Consider the following 19,068-nt stretch of genomic DNA (forward strand, 5'->3'; position numbering starts at 1 on the left):
ATTTAAGCAGGCATCTTATGCTAGAACCATCATAATCAGAAACAGTCTGGCACCTCTCGGCAGATGCTGGACGGGCGTGCCCTGGAAGTTGCTGGCAGCTTCCTACCTATCCTTGACTTGCCAGCCCCTCACCCGGCTCAGTGAAGACAGAACTGCTTTAGAGTCCAAGAGACTTGGGTTTGAATTATTTAACCTTGGATGAATTCCTTGGGCAAGTTACTTAGCCTCTCTTAACCTCGTTTCCTGGTTTTTAAAATAGGAAAAGGAGCAATTACATTAAGGAATTTCTAAGAGGATTAAATGATATAACTTATGCAAAGCTCCTAGCACAGAGAAAAGGCTCAGTCATCACGGACAGCCTTACCTTACCCACCCCTGGCCTCTCTCCATCATTCCTCAGGGGTAAGACCAGCACCCGGAACTGTTCCTGAGCAGAGGCAAGTAAGTACTAGAAGGTATTACTTGAGGAAAGAAAACAGCCTGGAGACTCTGATCCAGGCTGACAGGCAGACTCATGAAACTCACACCAAAAAAAAAAAACAACAAACAGCACAAAGACTTAGGACAAGGGGTGCAGCCCATTTGAGGACTATAATTCATGTCCCCTTGGACATGCTAGTGAGAGCCCTGGACCCTGCTTACCTCCACCTGAGAGCCGTCTAGTTGAAAAAGCAGCTAAACATTGCAGGCTGCCAAGGGGGCAGCGTGGCAGGATGGTTAAGAGCACTGACCTGAGCTTAAATCCTCACTCTGACACTTACTACTTGTGACCTTGGATTTGTTACATAACCTATCTGAGCTTATTTTATCACCTGTACAAGGGGTTGGATGAAGCACTTATCAAGGTGCCTAGCGCCCCCATCAGCTCTCAGAGGCATTAGGGCATCATAAGGTGGTGGTTAAAACTTGGACTTGGGAGCCCGACTCTGCCACTTATTAACTTTCTATCCATGTTCAAGTAACCAGCCTCTCAATGCCTCAGTTTCTTCATTTGCAAAATGGGGACAGTAATTTTACCCAGTATCCTTAGTTTGGGTGCCTCCAGAAGCTCTGAGACAGGGATTTGAGAGTAAGGAGTTTATTTGGAAGGTGCTCCTGGGACACCCTGGTGTGGGTAGAGAAGTGAAACAGGGAAGGGGAGGCAGCTGATAAGGGGTTACCTGGGAGCAACTGGGACTCCTTTGCATGAGGGACTCCAGGAGAGTGTGCACAATGTACCCCAGATACTCCCAGCTGAGGGTTAAGGAAGCTGGGGTATTATCACCAAGTCCCCCCTCTGTCATTCTGAGGGCTGTTTCTGAGGGTCTTAACTCTGAGCACCCCAGTGTCCTGCACGTGGGGTGAGTGTGCTCCGGCAGCCAGGAAAAAATAAAAGGTTATTTCGGCAGAGAATTTCACGTGCTTGCAGTAACAGTCTGTGGCATAGAGGAGAGTGAGAGTGGACATGGACAGACAGCCAACAGCAACTGCTACACTGCCTTGCAGGGCTGTGATCATAACTGAATAACATACATACGTAAAATTCTTAGAACAGTGCCTGGCCTGGGGCAATCGCCCTCCCAGATGACGCGCACACTAAACAGGTCCAAATAATCTTTCACTTAAAAACATTTCAAAGTACTTGTGAATGTTCTTAATAATTTCTTATTTAATGGAAGGGAAGAATTAGGGAAAAGTAATTCGGCTCAATAAATATTTATGAACAGCTCACCTGTGGCTGGGAGGCATTGTGTTCCCATAATAATCAGCAGAAATAAAGAACTCGTATACCTGAGACAAGGTTCTACACCCACCACCTCTTCCTAAGCATATCCTCTGTCTTGTTATCCTTTAAAAATATTCTTTATTCATTCTTGACGTCTTCCTTACTTCAGTTTGCAATTTGCAGGTGGGGTTGCCGGTAATCTTTGAAAATTCATGGATAGTATATGAATTGCCAAAATCATGGAGACAGGCGAGTCTCGCTTTTCAATTCTATAAACTAATATAAACCAATGAAGATTTCAAAGAAAAAAAATGGTCACCAGGAGCTCTCAGCAAACCTACTCAACAGCAAAAAAGATTCACACCATCCTCCCATATTACTAACCTAGTCCTTCCACCCTTAAATATGGAAGACTCATCAAGAATCAACAGACATTTGGGGAAAATCAAAACCACAAAAGAGGACCCAAAAAGAACAAATAGAATTATCTACAACAGAAGGAAGATATATAATACAAGACATAAAGGAGAACCTTTATAATTGCATAGTCACATGCTTTGAGAAACTTGAGAAGTTATTGTGACCACAAAACAAGAACAGGTTGCTATGAAAAGGAAGCATACAGAGAACAGCAACAGGAGTTCTTGGGTATTAAAAAATACTTAGGTGTAGATCTGACAAAGCAGTACAGAACTTGTATGCTAAAACGAAAAGTGATCCATGAACCATGAATCTAAGGAGACTTGGGCATCACCATGCTGTGGTAGAAAGAGCTTAGTTAGACCTGGCTTTGGAACTTGGTGTGTCATTAGCTGTGAGATTTTGGTAAATTAATCTCAAATATCTATCCCTGAAATATTTTCATCATGGCTGCTTTAAAATCATTATCAGATAATTCTAACATCTCTGTCATATCAGTGTTAGAGTCTATTGTTTGTCTTTCTTCATTCAGTTTGAGATCTTCTTAGCTCTTGTATAAGTGATTTTCAATAGAAACCTAGATATTTTCCTATTATATTATGAGACTGAGCCTTATTTAAACCTTCTGGTCTGGTTCCCCCAGGTTTCTTTTTGAACACCACTCCAGCGGTTGAAGGTGGGGTGCATCACCTTGTTACTTACAGGTGGAGGTAGAATCCAGATTGCCCAGTTGTCCTCTATGGTATCCGAGGTAGGGGGCTCCTCTTTGCTGCTCTGTAGGAGTAGTAGATCTGGTTCCTATGCTGTCTCCACTGACATTGAGGTAGGGGTGGCCTCGTCACCACTGGCAATTTTGAAATTGCCAGGCCTGACTCTCCACCGGGCCTCCTCTGACAGCACCCCAGTGGGGAAGAGGAGGGATACCTCATCATTTCTGGGCAAAAGAAAAAATCTAGGCCCCCCATGTGGGCTCCACTAAAATTACAGGGGTGGCAGTGGGCCTCACTACCAACTGGCAGGGATAAAAGTCCTGGCTCTCTATTTGGTCTTCACTAACTCCATCATGGTAGCGGGGTGCAGTGCCTCATTACAGCCTTGTGAGGGTGCGGGTCTAGGCCTTTGCTGGCATGGGTAGGGTAAGGCCACAGTTTTTCCTGTAGTATGTGGCTGGAATAGAGTGATTCTTATTTAAGTTTTCTGCCTTGCTGGGCTGCACTCTTCCTAGTGCTTTGGCTAAAAAGAGCAGGCTTCTGTTGGGGCTTTTTATGTCTGCACTCACCGGCATTTCTTGGGTCAGCTTCTGCAGCTCCAAGTGTAGGATATACGGGGCAACAAGAAAACCCAGGGAACTCACCCCCGCATCATTCCTTGGGGCCTCATGTCCCTGGCTGGTCTGCCTTCTTCTTTCCGTCTTTCAGAGTCTTCCTACGCTTGTTTCATATATAATGTCAGGGTTTTAGTTGTATTTAGTAGCATGAATAGGGAAAATACGCCAACCCATCTTTCCTGAGGTCAAAGTCTCTCATTCTTCATTTTAAAGTAACTAGTATTACTAAGAATTTCATTGCAAGACTTGGAAAATCCTACTGCTAAGAAATAGTCATGATTTTACAGGAACCCATAAAAGCCGATGTTTGGGGGCCAAAACAAACTTTTCTAATAGAGAGACTTTATATAAGTTTTCACTCAATGTTATTGCTTTGTTTGGGGGACCCCTTTTGACCTGTGATAGACATGACATGTCATAAAAAGAATATTAAAAGTGCCAGGCTGTCATTGTGCTTTAAGTGATGTGATAAGTAAAAGAGATTTAATATATTCAGGAGCAAGCACTTTGAGGTTTTAGGAGGATTCTATGCCCAGTAACCTTGAGTCAGAAGGTAAGTTATTCTATAGTCAGGTGCTACATATGAGTGGTCTGCTTAGTATCCCCAATCAATTACATCATTTATTTGTGTGCATGTCAGGAATATACACAGCAAGTCTCAAAAGGTGGGGGAAAATGTTCCCTGGGTCACCTCCACATGGGACTGCTTACATTTGGTTCAGGTTAGAAATGAAGGGGTTGACTGTAACTTACCGAGCCTCCAAGATAACGGTCTAAGTTCCAGAAAGGGAAAGTGAAGATCTGGAGTGTCAGGTCACATTCTGGAATTCCAGAAAAAAAGTATTTCAGGAAGGATTCTATTTTTAAGTTGCAGAATAAAATCATCACTTTTGGAAAGGCCCCCTTCCCTATCTTAAACAAAACATCTCTCAGAGACTGCTGGGCTGAAACTCAGACTTGGGTGACGAAGACAAAGAAATCATATTGCTGGAGCAGTCAATATTTTGCTGGTGTTGAAATATTTACCTGGTGTTGTTTCAGTCCAAGAGCACCGCATACTTGAGCAATGGGTGAGTCTTGGGATGGGGGAGAGGTAAGGACAATAAAAAAGGAACCCAAAGTGTTCTTGGCCAGAGCTGAAAGCAACTCTCCTTGACACCCATCAATTTTCTTTCCCAAACAGTCCTGACAGCTTTTTAGTATCAATTAGATGTTCCCAGAGAGTGCCTATAATCCTTTAGACATCATTGTTCTCTTATGTCAATATGTATATTACCAGCAAAGATCTCACTATTCAGAAAGAAAGAAAAGGTAGATGCTGTTCAACTTCAGAGTAGCTGACTCTGATTTTAGTTCATAAAGCTCTATTTTCCAAATCTTAGGGAATGTTACATCTTGGCAATGCACGAAACATAAGCATCTGGATTCTAAATTCCCAAAGACATTTGAACAATGACATATACAGTGGATTTAAAGATATACATGCTAGCCAGGTAGTCTTGCTAGCAAGAGCCTTTCCTTCAAGATCTAACAGTTACCTCCCTGGCCGGGACCCAGCACGCAGACCAAAGGAGAACACTTGACATTCCCAGAGGAAAGGTGCAGCTCTGCCAGCAGCTCTCCTATCCCTGCCCAATAGGTCCCTAGTAACGGCACAGGTCTGCATCTAGAGGTAACATTTGCAAAGCTTGACTTTTTTGCTTTATCTTCTTCAGAGGGAGGCCATTGTTATTCATATCTCTGAAAAGAATATAAAAACACTGTAGTGCTTAACATAACATACTCTCTACTCTCAAGGAGTCAAATTGCCATTGCAAACGATGATATAAGGTAGGAGCATCCAGAAAGACTTAGAGGAAGGGAACAGTCCATTAGCAGACACAACAGCAGGTGCTGTTTTCATAATGAAGTGCTAGGAACTGTAGAAAGAGACAAAAATGAACCAAATGGTAGTCTGTGCACAGTGCACCAGACTCTCCAAGCCACCACACCCATGATGACTATATAGTCCCTCCATAGCCTAAAGCATGCACACAGCTTACCAAGGGACACAGGGTGGATTGTTGGGAAAGCACATCTCTAGAGCCAGGAAGAATCACAACTGAATCCCAATTCCATTGCTTACTAGCTAGGTGCCCTAGTACCGATGGCTTAACCTTTCAGAATCTCCATTTTCTTACCTGTGAGTATTCATTAATTCATTTAGTACATATTCAATGCTTATTATGTGGCAAATATTGTACTAGGTCCTAAGCAATACAGCAATGAATAAAACCTCTTGTGTGTTCTGACTTAAAAGAAATATAGGTGTAAAGCATAGAGTACAGAAACTAGCAGAGACATGGGAGATGCTCAATAACTATTATCAATTCCTTCCTCCTTTTTATCCTTCGAGGGGTGAAGAAGTTTAATCCAAAACAACCACTTGTTCATTAAAAGATAAATTACATTATGTCTACCTCCAACACAAAGAACAATTCATGGACTCCAATTAGGGAAATTTGGCATCTTAAGTGTTAGGACCTTGTACTAGGGCATGAGAGGAAGGGGTGGAGGAAATTCTAAAAGCTTCCTATCAACCATTTGCCCTGGCCATTCCCCCCAATTCTGAATCAACTCTTAACTAACTGTTGTGGTATAGGGGATAGAGTACAGAAAGTGGAAGATGTGCTAGGTCACTTGCCTGAGCCATTAACTAGCCATGTGACAGAAGTCATCTAAGCCAATAATAACAGCAGTCATCACCTACTGAAGTTCTTAAAAGTGCTCACTAGACTAAAAATTCCTTGAAATAAAGACTTACTTATTTGAATCCCTCCTTCAGTGGCTATTAAAAGGCAAAAAGTTGGCACTTAAGCAACATTTGTTGAATGTAAAATTGAGATCATTCTGCCTTGCCCATGTTGTAGGTTTTTCATGAAGATCAAATGAGGCCATTTTTATAAAAACTCTTTGAGGTTGTAAAATATTATGCAGATGTAAGGAATTAATATATGCCTGTCTCAGGCCTGGAAAGGAAGTAGGAAAAAGAGAGAAATGGGAAGGATGAAAGAGAGTTGAGGGCAGGGCGGGCAGTTGGATTTGAGAGCAATCGAAGCTACTCTGAGGTGGAGGAAAGATTTCAGTTGCTGTGAGAATTTGGGGGCCATTTCCCACACAGCCTGACAGTCTTTCAGTGACTGTTCCTTAAGACCTACTCCAAGATATTCTAGCCTATGACCAGACTCAGGGTATTGGGGAAAGGAATTATAACAGTCATATAATATGATGGATACCACAGGCCTTTCTAAGGTCATGCTTCAGAGTGACTGTTAGTGATATGAGGAGATACTTAAGAATAAATTAAATAATTTAAAAAAAAAAGCAATGAGGATCTTAATTTTGTAAATAAATAAATAAAAGGCATATAGAAGCAAGGACAAAAGCAATCTCCAAGAGGAGATATACCAATAAGTTAACAGTAATACTTTATTATAGGTACTTATAATAATTAAGTAATCTTTTTTTTTTTTTTTGCGGTACGCGGGCCTCTCACTGCTGTGGCCTCTCCCGTTGCGGAGCACAGGCTCTGGACGCGCAGGCTCAGTGGCCATGGCTCATGGGCACAGCCGCTCCGCGGCATGTGGGATCTTCCCGGACCGGGGCACGAACCCGTGTCCCCTGCATTGGCAGGCGGACTCTCAACCACTGCGCCAGCAGGGAAGCCCATTAAGTAATCTTTGTTGTCTTGTTTATACTTGTATATATTCTATATAATCTTCAATGAATAATTATTATTATTATAATTGGAAATATATCTGTATGTATAAACAGATATTCTCTTCTTCGCTGGTTCTTGCATCCCTTCTGGAAACTGATTCAGATCCAAATCAGCTATTCCAAAAACCAGATCACCAGGAACTGAATCAGATGTTCCACCCAAGTCCCAACTGGCAAAAATGAGACCTGTAATTCAGCTTTTTGATTTTGTTAGCTGTAAGGCTAGATTGGTCTCTTTTCTCATTTTATCTCGAAAGTCGGATGCCTGGGTTCCAGTCGCAGCTCTAATAGCTGTGTGCCCGCAGACATGTCACTGGCCCTCTCTGGGCCTCCCTCCTCCCCTGTAAAATGAGGGAGCTGGACCCTGACGATCTAGGACCACCTGGGCAATTTTTATACCATTCACCACCTTCCCTTGGCTCTTTTCCTCTGAGTATATTTGTTCCATTTTACTCCCTCTGACAATTCTTCCCAAGGAGAAGAAGTGAAGCACAAATGAGCCTTTCTGAGTTTTTGCTGACACTATTTTTTTTTTGCCTGTATTGGGTCTTCGTTGCTGTGCACAGGCTTTCTCTAGTTGCGGCGAGCAGGGGCTACTCTTCGTTGCGGTGCGCAGGCTCCTCCTTGCAGTGGCTTTTCTTGTGGAGCACGGGCTCTAGGCGCACAGGCTTCAGTAGTTGTGGCGCACTGGCTTAGTTACTCTGTGGCATGTGGGATCTTCTCGGATCAGGGCTCGAACCCATGTCCCCTGCATTGGCAGGCGGATTCTCATCCACTGCGCCACTGAGGAAGCCCCTTGGTTGGCACGTCTAATTGCAAGTTGGAAGACCTTGTTGGCTGGAGCGAAGGGTCTGCTTGTTGGTGAAGTCAATGGGCATGAGCTGGTGCTGCTACCTCTCCCTCCTCATAATCAGAGCCCTGGCTACTGAACTCTGGGCTGGCATCAGAACAGCAACCAACATTTGGTTGACATGGACATAATTTTTCATCAGGGGAAAGCAGGAATGAATTCAAAAGGCTTCTTTTTTTCAAGCAATTTTGAGAATCTGCTTTTGGGTTTGTGTCTGCCTGTATCTGGCAGAGCTGGTCTTGGGGAAGACCTGGCATTTGTGACCAAAGGGTCAGTCTCCTTCCTTCTCCAGGATGGAAGCAGCACGAATTGTCCCCGAGCTCCCAGTCAGCCAGAGGGGGGCACCCAATCCTCCTCTGCCCCAGCTGCAGTAGCCCGTGGCCACTCGGCCCCTGAGAGCCACAGGCCTCACATCTCCCTAGCGCCAGCCTCCTTTCAAAGGCCCTTTATTACACCACGAACTATTTGCTGTCGAGACATTTAGGATGAAATCATTGCGTTGAACAAATAAACGCAGCTTCGTCCAGATTTCTGCTCTGAGGAGCAGAGTAAGAAAATAATTTCTGTCTGCTCGCCACAAAAGCGGCTGGAAAGGCCCAAAGAAAAATATTATTTTTACTCCATTGTGTGAAATATTGTCCTGGAGGATCTGACGCACTAAGCGTTTGAAGAGTTTGTGCTGGCAGGTTTCAAAGGTCCCCTGGGTCGGCCCCCTGGGATTGTTTTCTGCATTAATAAACTTAGCATGATGTGTGTTAAAAGGAACATTCTGTTTGCTTTGTAAATAAGGGATGTCAAACAAGAAGCAGAAGCCTTACAGACACTAGGTGATGTGTTCTCGGAGCAGGGACGGGGACGGAGGGAGGGAGAGGCACCCTGGAAAAACGGGTAATGCTGGGGCTCCCTGCACTGAGCTGAGGCCTTGTTGGGAAAACAAATCAGTCTGTCTGAGTCCAAACCAGGCCATTTCCTCACTGATCCTGGTGGGAAAGCTGCACACTTTGCCCCGAACCAGCAGGACACAGGCTTGGGAAGGAAAGTTCTCAAGTGTCTGTCAGCTGTGTGGTGGAGGGGAGATGACGGCGCCTGGCAGAGGGGCCCTCCCCCAACCCTGAACCCCGCCCACCCCTTTTAGAGAAGTTTCCTGGCTTGTCGGGATCTCCCAGAGCTGGCAGGCAGGAGGGGGCAGAGGTGAAAGCTATATCTTTGGGAATGATGATCTGGCTATCGCTCCCTCTATCTCTCTCATGTGCCTTTCTCAGATGTGTCTGCAGCCCCTGTCAAATTCCTGAAGGGCCCTCAGGGACGCCGACATCGTGGGAGACACATCACCCTGGCCCTGTGAGCCCTCCTCTGCAGGGAGCCCGAAGGAGCCAGGGCAGGATGTGTAATGCCTCTGGTTCAAGTATTTGCTATTTTCACAGGTGCCTCCCCCTGGTCCCACAGCCCCCTCTGTTGTCTGATCCAATGTTATCGAAGGTTCCCCAGACCTCCCAGGCATTTTCATTTCCGTCCACTGCCCTGCTGGCTTCTTCCCGTTACTCCCCAAGCTCTCCACTCCCCTCTGCGGTCCTGGAAAGACTTCCTCTGACATCCATTTCTATTCTGGCAAGTCCTGGTTCTCTCCTGCTCAGGAGTTCATACCATTTCTTGAGACTTTGGAGGAAAGTGATGACAGGGAATGCTGAGCTCTCTCTGGTGAGAATCACAGACTCTCAGAGGTTAAGGGTGTAGACACAGAAACCCGGGGGGGTGTTCACCCTGGACCCTAGTCGAATCACCTGGTGGGTTTTTATAGTTGCTGTTTTCTGAGCCCACACCCAAGTGGTTCTGATTCAGCTACTTTGGGGTGATGTTTTTAACCTCAAAATGTCTTTACGTTTTGGAGATTCCTGTAGCGGGTGACTCCAGTGTGGCAACGAAGAAAGCAAGCCAAGCTGTGTTCTCACCCCACACGCTACTTTCATGGAGGAGTAACTCACGTGTCTGAGGTCTCTGTATTTGTTTCCTGTGGCAGCTGTAATGAGTACCACAAACTGAGTGGCTTGACCAACAGAGTGTATTCTGGAGGCCAGAAGTCCAAAATCAGGGTGTTGGCCGGACCGCACTTCCTTTGGAGGCTCTGGGGAAGGATCCTTCCTTGCCTCTTCCAGCTTCCAGTGGCTGTCAGCATTCCTTGGCTTGTGGCTGCAACTCTCTGCTCTGTCTTCACTTGCCTACTCCTCTGTGAGGCTCTCTGTGCTCTCACCTTCCATCTGTGTTATCTCCCTTTATCTTTTTCTTATAAGGACATTTGTGATGGCGTGTAGGTCCCATCTGGATAAACCAAGATAAGCGCCTCCTCTCAAAATTGCTAATCACATCTTTTGCTCTATAATATTCATTTTTTAACCATATAAGGTAATATTCACAGGTAGTAAGGCTTAGGGCATGGGCACACCTTTGGGGGGGGTCACCATTCATCCCACAACAGTCCCTTGGTCAGTGGCAGAGTTAGGACTAGAACTGGGTCTTTTGACTTGCCACAGAATATGCCTGCTGCTATATCAGGCCCCTGGGTTGCACACGTCCCTTTGAAGCAGTCTAGTGAGGAACTTAAGGGCAGGGTTTTTGCATCAGCAGACCTGAGTTCAAATCCCAGCACTGATTCAGTTTACCACTGATTTTTGGTCTGCAAATTGGGGATAATCATTTAGCCTAATTTTAAGGAATAAATGACACAATGTATGTAAAGCACTGAGCAGGACCAGGCACATGGTAAAGTCTCAGTGTTAGTATTACTGATCTGGCAGGAATTAAATATTTTATCATAAAAAGTTATAGGAGAGAGTAAATACATGCAATTATATATCTGACAAGGGATTATTACTCAGAATATATGGAGAACTCCTAAAATTCAACAACCAGAAAACAAACAACCTGATTCAAAAACGGCAAAAACATTTCTCCAAAGAAGACATACAAATTACCAATAAGCACATGTAAAGATGCTCAACATCAATAATCATTAGGGAAATGCAAATCAAAACTACAATGAAATACCACCTCATACCTATTAGGATGGCTACTATCAAAACAACAGAAAATAATGAGTGTTGGCAAAAATGTGGAGAAATGGAACCCTTGTACACTATTGGTAGGAATATAAAATGATGATTCTCAAAAAATTAAAAATAGAACTACCATATGACCCAACAATCCCACTCCTGGGTATATACCCAAAATAATTGAAAACAGGGTCTCAAATCAATATTTGTACACCCATGTTCATAGAAACATTATTCACAATAACCAAAACATGGAAGCAACCCAAGTGTCCATAAATGGATGAATGGATAAGCAAAATGTGGTATATACATACAACGGAATGTTATTCAGCCTTAAAAAAGGAAGGAAATTCTGACATATGCTATAGCATAGATGTACGATGAAGACATTATGCTAAGTGAAATAAGTCAGTCACCAAAAGATATATACTGTATGATTCCACTTATATGAGGTACCTAGATTAGTCAAAATCATAGGGACAGAAAGTAGAATGGTGATTGCCAGAGGCTGGAGGGAAGGGAGGTATTGGGAATTACTGTGTAATGAGTATAGAGTTTCAGTTTTGCAAGATGAAAAGGGTTTTGGAGATGGATGGTAGTGATAGTTGCACAACAATATGAAAAAGAACTATAATATGCAACCAGTACATTGCTAACGCAACATTAGCAACCTATGAGCTAGACTTGAATTGAACAAAGAGGGTAAAGGTATTGGAAAGCCCCCACTTGGGAGGTAGCGGGAGAGTGGGCCACACTGGAAAAGGAGCCTAGACTGCAGTGGGTGACAGGTCAAGTGTAGAGCGATTTCAGAGACCTGCACAGAGCTCCTCTCCCTGGTCTCATAGCTAAGTGGTCTCCAAGGAGCTGGGGCTGCCACCTGCACAGCATCCTGGTGACCCTCAACAGGAGGCACCCCTGGCCTGCTGTTCTCACTGTTAATCTGTTTCAGCATCATCCACCTGGCTAAGTGGGATGAGCCAAAGAAAGGCAGAGAGACCTTACAGGTAGCTTAAGAACAGTCTGAAACAAGAGGTTGTGTGATCTAGGGGCCATTTAAAGATTTCATGTTTCTTTTGTAAAATCTCTCTTCCACCAGCCCGTATTAAGAGAAAAAATTCCTTGTGGCCATAGTTCAGTACAAATCTCCCAGCACCACGGAGTTGCAGACCTTCCCCGATATGTTGCCATTTTTAGTAAGCAGCACAATCATACTGAAAGATCCATTTTAAAAGGCCTTGTCTCCCCTCTGACCCTCCCCCTCGCAGCCTCCACCCCCAAATACGCACACACTGCCAGTAGGTCTCCCACCAAAGCCCCAGCTGAAAATACCCTCAGCTGTTGGCTTCTGTTACAGTTTTCACTACAGACCCACAGTCTCATAGGCACCCAGTGATAACACAGAGGGAATTCAAGAACTGCCACTGAACACATGGGCTCAAATGCAGCTTCCCTGAGCTGGAAGGGTATGAGCAGGCTCCCCAGATCCCTCACAGAAAGAGGCCACCTCCCCTTTGCTGGTGGCCCCCATTCCTCAAAAACTAAACCAAGCAAGGAGGGGAAAGCAGCTTTGGAATGCTCAGGAATCTACACACACCTTCCCCATACCCTGCTGTCTCCCAGGGATTCCTTTTCCTAATCTGGCTCCGTGAGCAGTGGGTACCAGAAATCCTAATCTGGCTCTGGAGGAAAGCTCAGGATGGTAAGATATGGGTACAGCCTAAGTGTTAGGACCGCTCCACCCACCTTCACAGTGAGGGAAAGCCAGGCTGGTCTGAGCATCACCCAGAGCTTCATACTGGAAGGCAGCCCCTGCAAAACCCTGTGCCCAGAGAAAGCACGAGCTGTGCACACAGTGTACTATATAATCAGAACAGGTGAAAATGTTCTTCCTCTGGTACGTTTAACATATGTCCATTTTCCTCTGCTGGTGAGTACCACTTGTTTTCCTTTTCCTGACCCTTTTTTTGCCGGTTGTCTTTTCATATAAATTTCAAAGTTGTAGCCAAACAAGAATTAACATCATACCAGAAAGAGCCCTTTAAGATAGTGTAGGAGACAAAGATGAAGACTCAACAGTTTCTATGTTATATCCTACACATCTTCATGCAGCTACTTTTAATGACACCTCTGGCCCATCCTCTTTGACTTGCGGTTCCTGCCTGTAGGCAAAACAAAACTTGGCCACCATGGGAGTAATAACAGCTTAAAGTAGCTACAGCTATGGATATAATCAGAACCATGATGTGGTGACAAGGTTTCTATGGAGGTTTAAAATAATGCTAGCGTATCACTCAACAGCTTACAACTGCTGCAGCCTCCCCTGGGGTTCTTGCCCCCAGCACCACACTGGAGACGGGACTGTTAGTCATAAAACGTTCTTGGGACAGTGTGATGGCAACAATAAGCCATGGATTAAACTGGACCAGTTCTAACACCCCTTTCAACTCACGTATCTGGGAATATACAGGTCTTCAGTTTATATGGAGGGGAGGCTGGGGGTCAGACCCAAGCAGCCTCCTGCAAAGAAGGAGGTATCCAAAAGATGACCAGACCTCAGGGTTCAAGACTTCCTATTTGCCTGATGAGCCTGACAAGAGGTTAATATCCAAAACATACAAACAGCTCACACAACTCATTATCAAAAAAATAAACAACTGAATCAAAAAATGGGCAGAAGATCTAAATAGACATTTCTCCAAAGAAGACATACAGATAGATGGTCAACAGGCACATGGAAAGATGCTCAACATCGATAATTATTAGAGAAATGTAAATCAAAACCACAATGAGGTACCACCTCACACTGGTCAGAATGACCATCATCAAAAAGTCTACAAATAATAAATGCTAGAGAGGATGTGGAGAAAAGGGAACCCTCCTATACTGTTGGTGGGAATGTAAGTTGGTGCAGCCACTATGGAGAACAGTACGGAGGTTCCTCAGAAAACTAAAAATCGAATTACCATATGATCCAGCTATCCCATTCCTGGGCATATATCCAGAAAAAAATGAAAACACTAATTCGAAAAGATACATTCACCCCCGTGTTCATAGTAGCACTATTTACAAGAGCCAAGGCATGGAAACAACCAAAGTGCCCATCAACAGACAACTGGTTTAAGATCATGTGTGATATAGATAGATAGATAGATATAGATAGATAGATAGATGTATATATATATATGTATATGTGTGTGTGTATATATATATATGTTACTCAGCCATAGAAAAAGAATGAAATATTGCCATTTGCAGCAACATGGATGGATCTAGAGAATATCATACTAAGTGAAGTAAGTCAGAGAGAGACAAGTATTATATGATATCACTTACATGTGTAATCTGAAAAATAATACAAATGAATGTATATACAAAAAGGAACAGACTCACAGACATAGAAAACAAACTTATGGTTACCAAGGGGAAAAGGGAGGGAGCGAGGGGGATAAATTAGGACTATGAGATTAACAGATACAAACTACTATACATAAAATAGATAAGCAACAATTATTTACTGTATACCACAGGGAACTATATTCAATATCTTGTAATAACCTATAATGGAAAAGAATCTGAAAAAATATATTAATATATATAGCTGAATCACTTTGCTATACACTTAAAACTAACACAATATTGTAAATCAACTATACTTCAGTAAAAAAAATTGACGAGGGACTTCCCTGGTGGCGCAGTGGTTAAGACTCCACGCTCCCATAGCAGGGTTCGATCCCTGGTCAGGGAACTAGATCCCACATGCATGCTGTAACTAAGGAGGCTGCGAGCTGCAACTAAGACCCAGTGCAAACAAATAAAATAAAATAAAAACTTAAAAAAAAATTGACGAGTGAAGAAACAAAGCAAGACAAAGAAGCAAAAAGATTTCCTGTTTACAGAGAGAAGTAGAATTTTTTTTCTCTTTCTATGCCAATCTAGCTTTAGTTTTTAAATCAGGGTTATAAATTACATAAAATTTATGCTTTTTATTGTACATTTTTGCTTGTTTTGACAAACACACCAATCATGTAACCATTACAATCAAGATATTAAACAGTTACATCATCCCCCCCCACCTTCCAATTTCCCCATACCACTTTGTAGTTGTCTTAGTCCATTTGGACTGCTATAACTAAATACAAGAGAGGAAGTGGCTAACAAACAACAAACACTTATTTTTCACAGTTCTAGAGCCTAGGAAGTCCCAGATTATGATGCTGACAGATTTGGCATCTGATGAGCTTTTCCTGGTCCATAGACAGCCATCTTTTTGCTGTGTTCTCACATGGTGAAAGGGGGCATGGGAGCTTCCTTGGCCTTCTCTTATAATGCCACTAATCCCATTCATGAGGGCTCCACCCTCAAGACATAGTCACCTCCTAAAGGCCCACTCTTAACCTTGGGAATTTGGTTTCAACATATGAACTTTGGGGGAACACAGACATTCTGACCATATCAGTAGTCAATCTTTTTTCCATTCCCAGCCCCTAGCAACCACTGTGTTTTCCAGAACATCATATAAATTAAGTCATCAGTGCAGTCTTGTTAGACTGGCTTCTTCCACATAGCATAATGCATCAAGATCCATCCCTGTTATTGGGAATATCAGTAACTTGTTCCTTTTTATTTCTGAGTATGATTTTATTTATGGAATTATTTGCATGTTTGTTTATCTTTTCACCAATTGAAAGATATTTTCCACCTAGGTTTTGGTGATGATGAATAAAGCCACTATAAAAATTAATGTACACGTTTTGGGGACTTCCCTGGTGGTCCAGTGGCTAAGACTCTGCACTCCCAATGCAGAGGGCCCGGGTTTGATCTCTGGTCAGGGAACTAGATCCTGCATGCCACAACTAAAGATCCCACATGCTGCAACTAAAAAGATCCTGCATGCCACAACGAAGATCCCGCATGCAGCAGCGAATATCCCGTGTGCCACAACTAAGACCCAGTGCAGCCAAATAAATATTTTTTTTCAATTAATGTACAGGTTTTGGCCTGGACATAAATTTTCATTTCACTTTGGTAAGTACCTGGGACTGAGGCTGCTGCATCATATGGTAAGTGTGTGTTGAACTTTATTCAAAACCGCCAAACTGTTTTCTAAAGTGGCTATGCCGTTTTGCATTCGCACTAGCAATGGATGAGAGTTTCTGTTACTCTACATCCTTGTCAGCACTTGACATTGTCAGTTATAGTTTCTTTTGAAACACATAACAATCTTGTTCTTTAGAAAATGAAGCTGAGGGGCTTCCCTGGTGGCACAGTGATTAAGAATCCGCCTACCAGTGCAGGGGACATGGGTTCAAGCCCTGGTCTGGGAAGATCCCACATGCTGCGGAGCAACTAAGCCCCGTGCGCCACAACTACTGAGCCTGCGAGCCATAGCTACTGAGCCTATGCACCACAACTACTGAAGCCTGCACACCTAGAGCCCATGCTCCACAACAAGAGAAGCAACCACAATGAGAAGCCCGTGCACCACAACAAAGAGTAGCCCCTGCTCACCGCAACTAGAGAAAGCCCATGTGCAGTAACGAAGACCCAATGCAGCCAAAAATAAATAAATTTATTTAAAAAAAAAAAAGAAAATGAAGCTGAGCCAGTAAGGATGTGTGAATTTTTCAGTTGACTAAATAGTTGGGTCAGAATTTGAACTCAGAACCCTAGACAGTCCTAGAATAGGTTTAGCTCAGTGTTTTAACTTGCTCAAATCCCACCTCCTTCTACACAGCTCTGTGGTAATCAAATAGCACAAAAAGAAAATAAATAACCCAATTAAAAATGGACGTAGGATTTGAATAAGCATTTCTTCAAAGAAGGTATATGAATGACCAATAAGCACATGGAAAGATGTTCAACATTGTTAGTCATCAGAGAAATGCAAATCAAAACTATAACGAGATATTACTTCACATCTACCAGGATGGCTATAATCAAAAACCAGAAAATAACAAGTGTTGGTGAGGATGCAAAGAAATTGCAACCCTCATACACTGCTGGTGGGAATGTAAAATGGTACAGTCACTTTGGAAACAGTACAGAAGTTCTTCAAAATATTAAACACAGAGTTACCATATGCCTCAAAAATTTCTCACTTCTAGCTACCCAAGAGAATTGAAAACACACCTTCATATGAAAACTTGGACACAAATGTTCATGGCAGCACTATTTATATTAGCCAAAAAGTGCAAACAGTGCAAATATTCATCAATTGATGAATGGTAAACAAAATGTGTTATACCCACATGATGGAATATTGTTCCACCATGAAAAGGAATGAAGTTCTGATACATGCTACCACATAGATGAACCTTGAGAAAATTATGCAAAGTGAAAAAAGCCAGACACAAAAGGCCATATATTGCATGATTCCACTTATATGAAACATTCAGAACAGGCAAATCCGCAGAGACAGAAAGTAGATTAGTGGTTGCAAGGGGCTGGGGGAAGATGGAATGGAGAGTGACTGCTAATGGGTATGAGGTTTCCTTTGGGGGTAATAAAAATGTTCTGGAATTATACAGAGATGATGATTATTCAACTTTATGAATACACTAAAAACCACTGAATTTCATCTTTCAAAGAGTGAACTTTGTGATATGTAAATTTATCTCAATAAAGCAGTTATGAAAGGAAAAAAGTAGGTGTATATGTGTAAATGTTCTGACTTGGGGAAAAGTGTGGGGAGAGGAAGGTATGATGGTGCAAGAACCAAACCTGGAGATGAAGACCCAACTTCACCCTTGCTGCTCTATGACTGTAAAAATCCACTTACTCTTTTGATTCTTGGTTTCTTCATTTGAAAACTAGGGAAAATATCCCCCTCAAAGTGATTTTATATGGGTCAGAGACAATCTTATAACCTATAAATTGCTATTTAAATGTTAGCTCTAACCCTAAAGTCTTGAATTTTTCTCTGAAATGGTAATTCTCTTTCCATAAAATTTGAGCTCAAGAGTGTCCTTTGCAGATTCTGGTCCTTCCCCTGGCCCTCAGTACTTAACAGAGTGTTCAGCATAGTGACTTAGACTTACTTAACAATTGAGCAGCAGTGTGGGCCTAGGACTATAAACATAAATAAGATTTACTTGTGTCTTCAGGAAGGTCAGTCAAGTGGGGTGGGAGTAGGAGACAGATATCTAAATTTGTAAGTATAATGCATGTGCATGTAATTACAGTGAGATGAGCAGGTGATCATGCGTACACATCCACCCTTTTCAACAAGTATCTCCTGGAGAAAAAAGATGAAGATTTGTTGGTTGGGAATTTGTGTCTCCCACCATTGGATCCTGCATGCTTCCAATAGGAGGACAGGGTTGAACATGTTTCAAAAAGATTTCTAAAGATTTATGATGTTGGCTATTTAAGGAAATAAAAATATCACTAACAGAACAGTATGGAGGTTCCTTAAAAAACTAAAAATAGAATTAACATATGACCCAGCAATCCCACTACTGGGCATATACCCAGAGAAAACCGTAATTCAAAAAGACACATGCACCCCAATGTTCATTGCAGCACTATTTACAATAGCCAGGTCATGGAAGCAACCTAAATACCTATCAACAGATGAATGGATAAAGAAGATGTGGTATATATATATACAATGGAATATTACTCAGCCATGAAAAGGAATGAAACTGGGTCATTTATAGAGATGTGGATGGACCTAGAGACTGTCATACAGAGTGAAGTAAGTCAGAAAGAGAAAAACAAATATCGTATATTAACGCATATATGTGGAATCTAGAAAAATGGTACAGATGAACTGGTTTGCTGGGCAGGGGCGGAGACATGGATGTAGAAAACAAACGTATGGACACCAAGGGGGGAAAGCGGGGTTGGGGGGTGGTGGTGGGATGAATTGGGAGATAGGGATTAACATATATACACTGATATGTATAGAATAGATAACTGATAAGAACCTACTGTATAAATAAATAAAATTCAAAAATAA

Source organism: Tursiops truncatus, chromosome 3 (genome assembly GCF_011762595.2).
Source record: "Tursiops truncatus isolate mTurTru1 chromosome 3, mTurTru1.mat.Y, whole genome shotgun sequence".
Lineage (NCBI taxonomy): Eukaryota > Metazoa > Chordata > Mammalia > Artiodactyla > Delphinidae > Tursiops > Tursiops truncatus.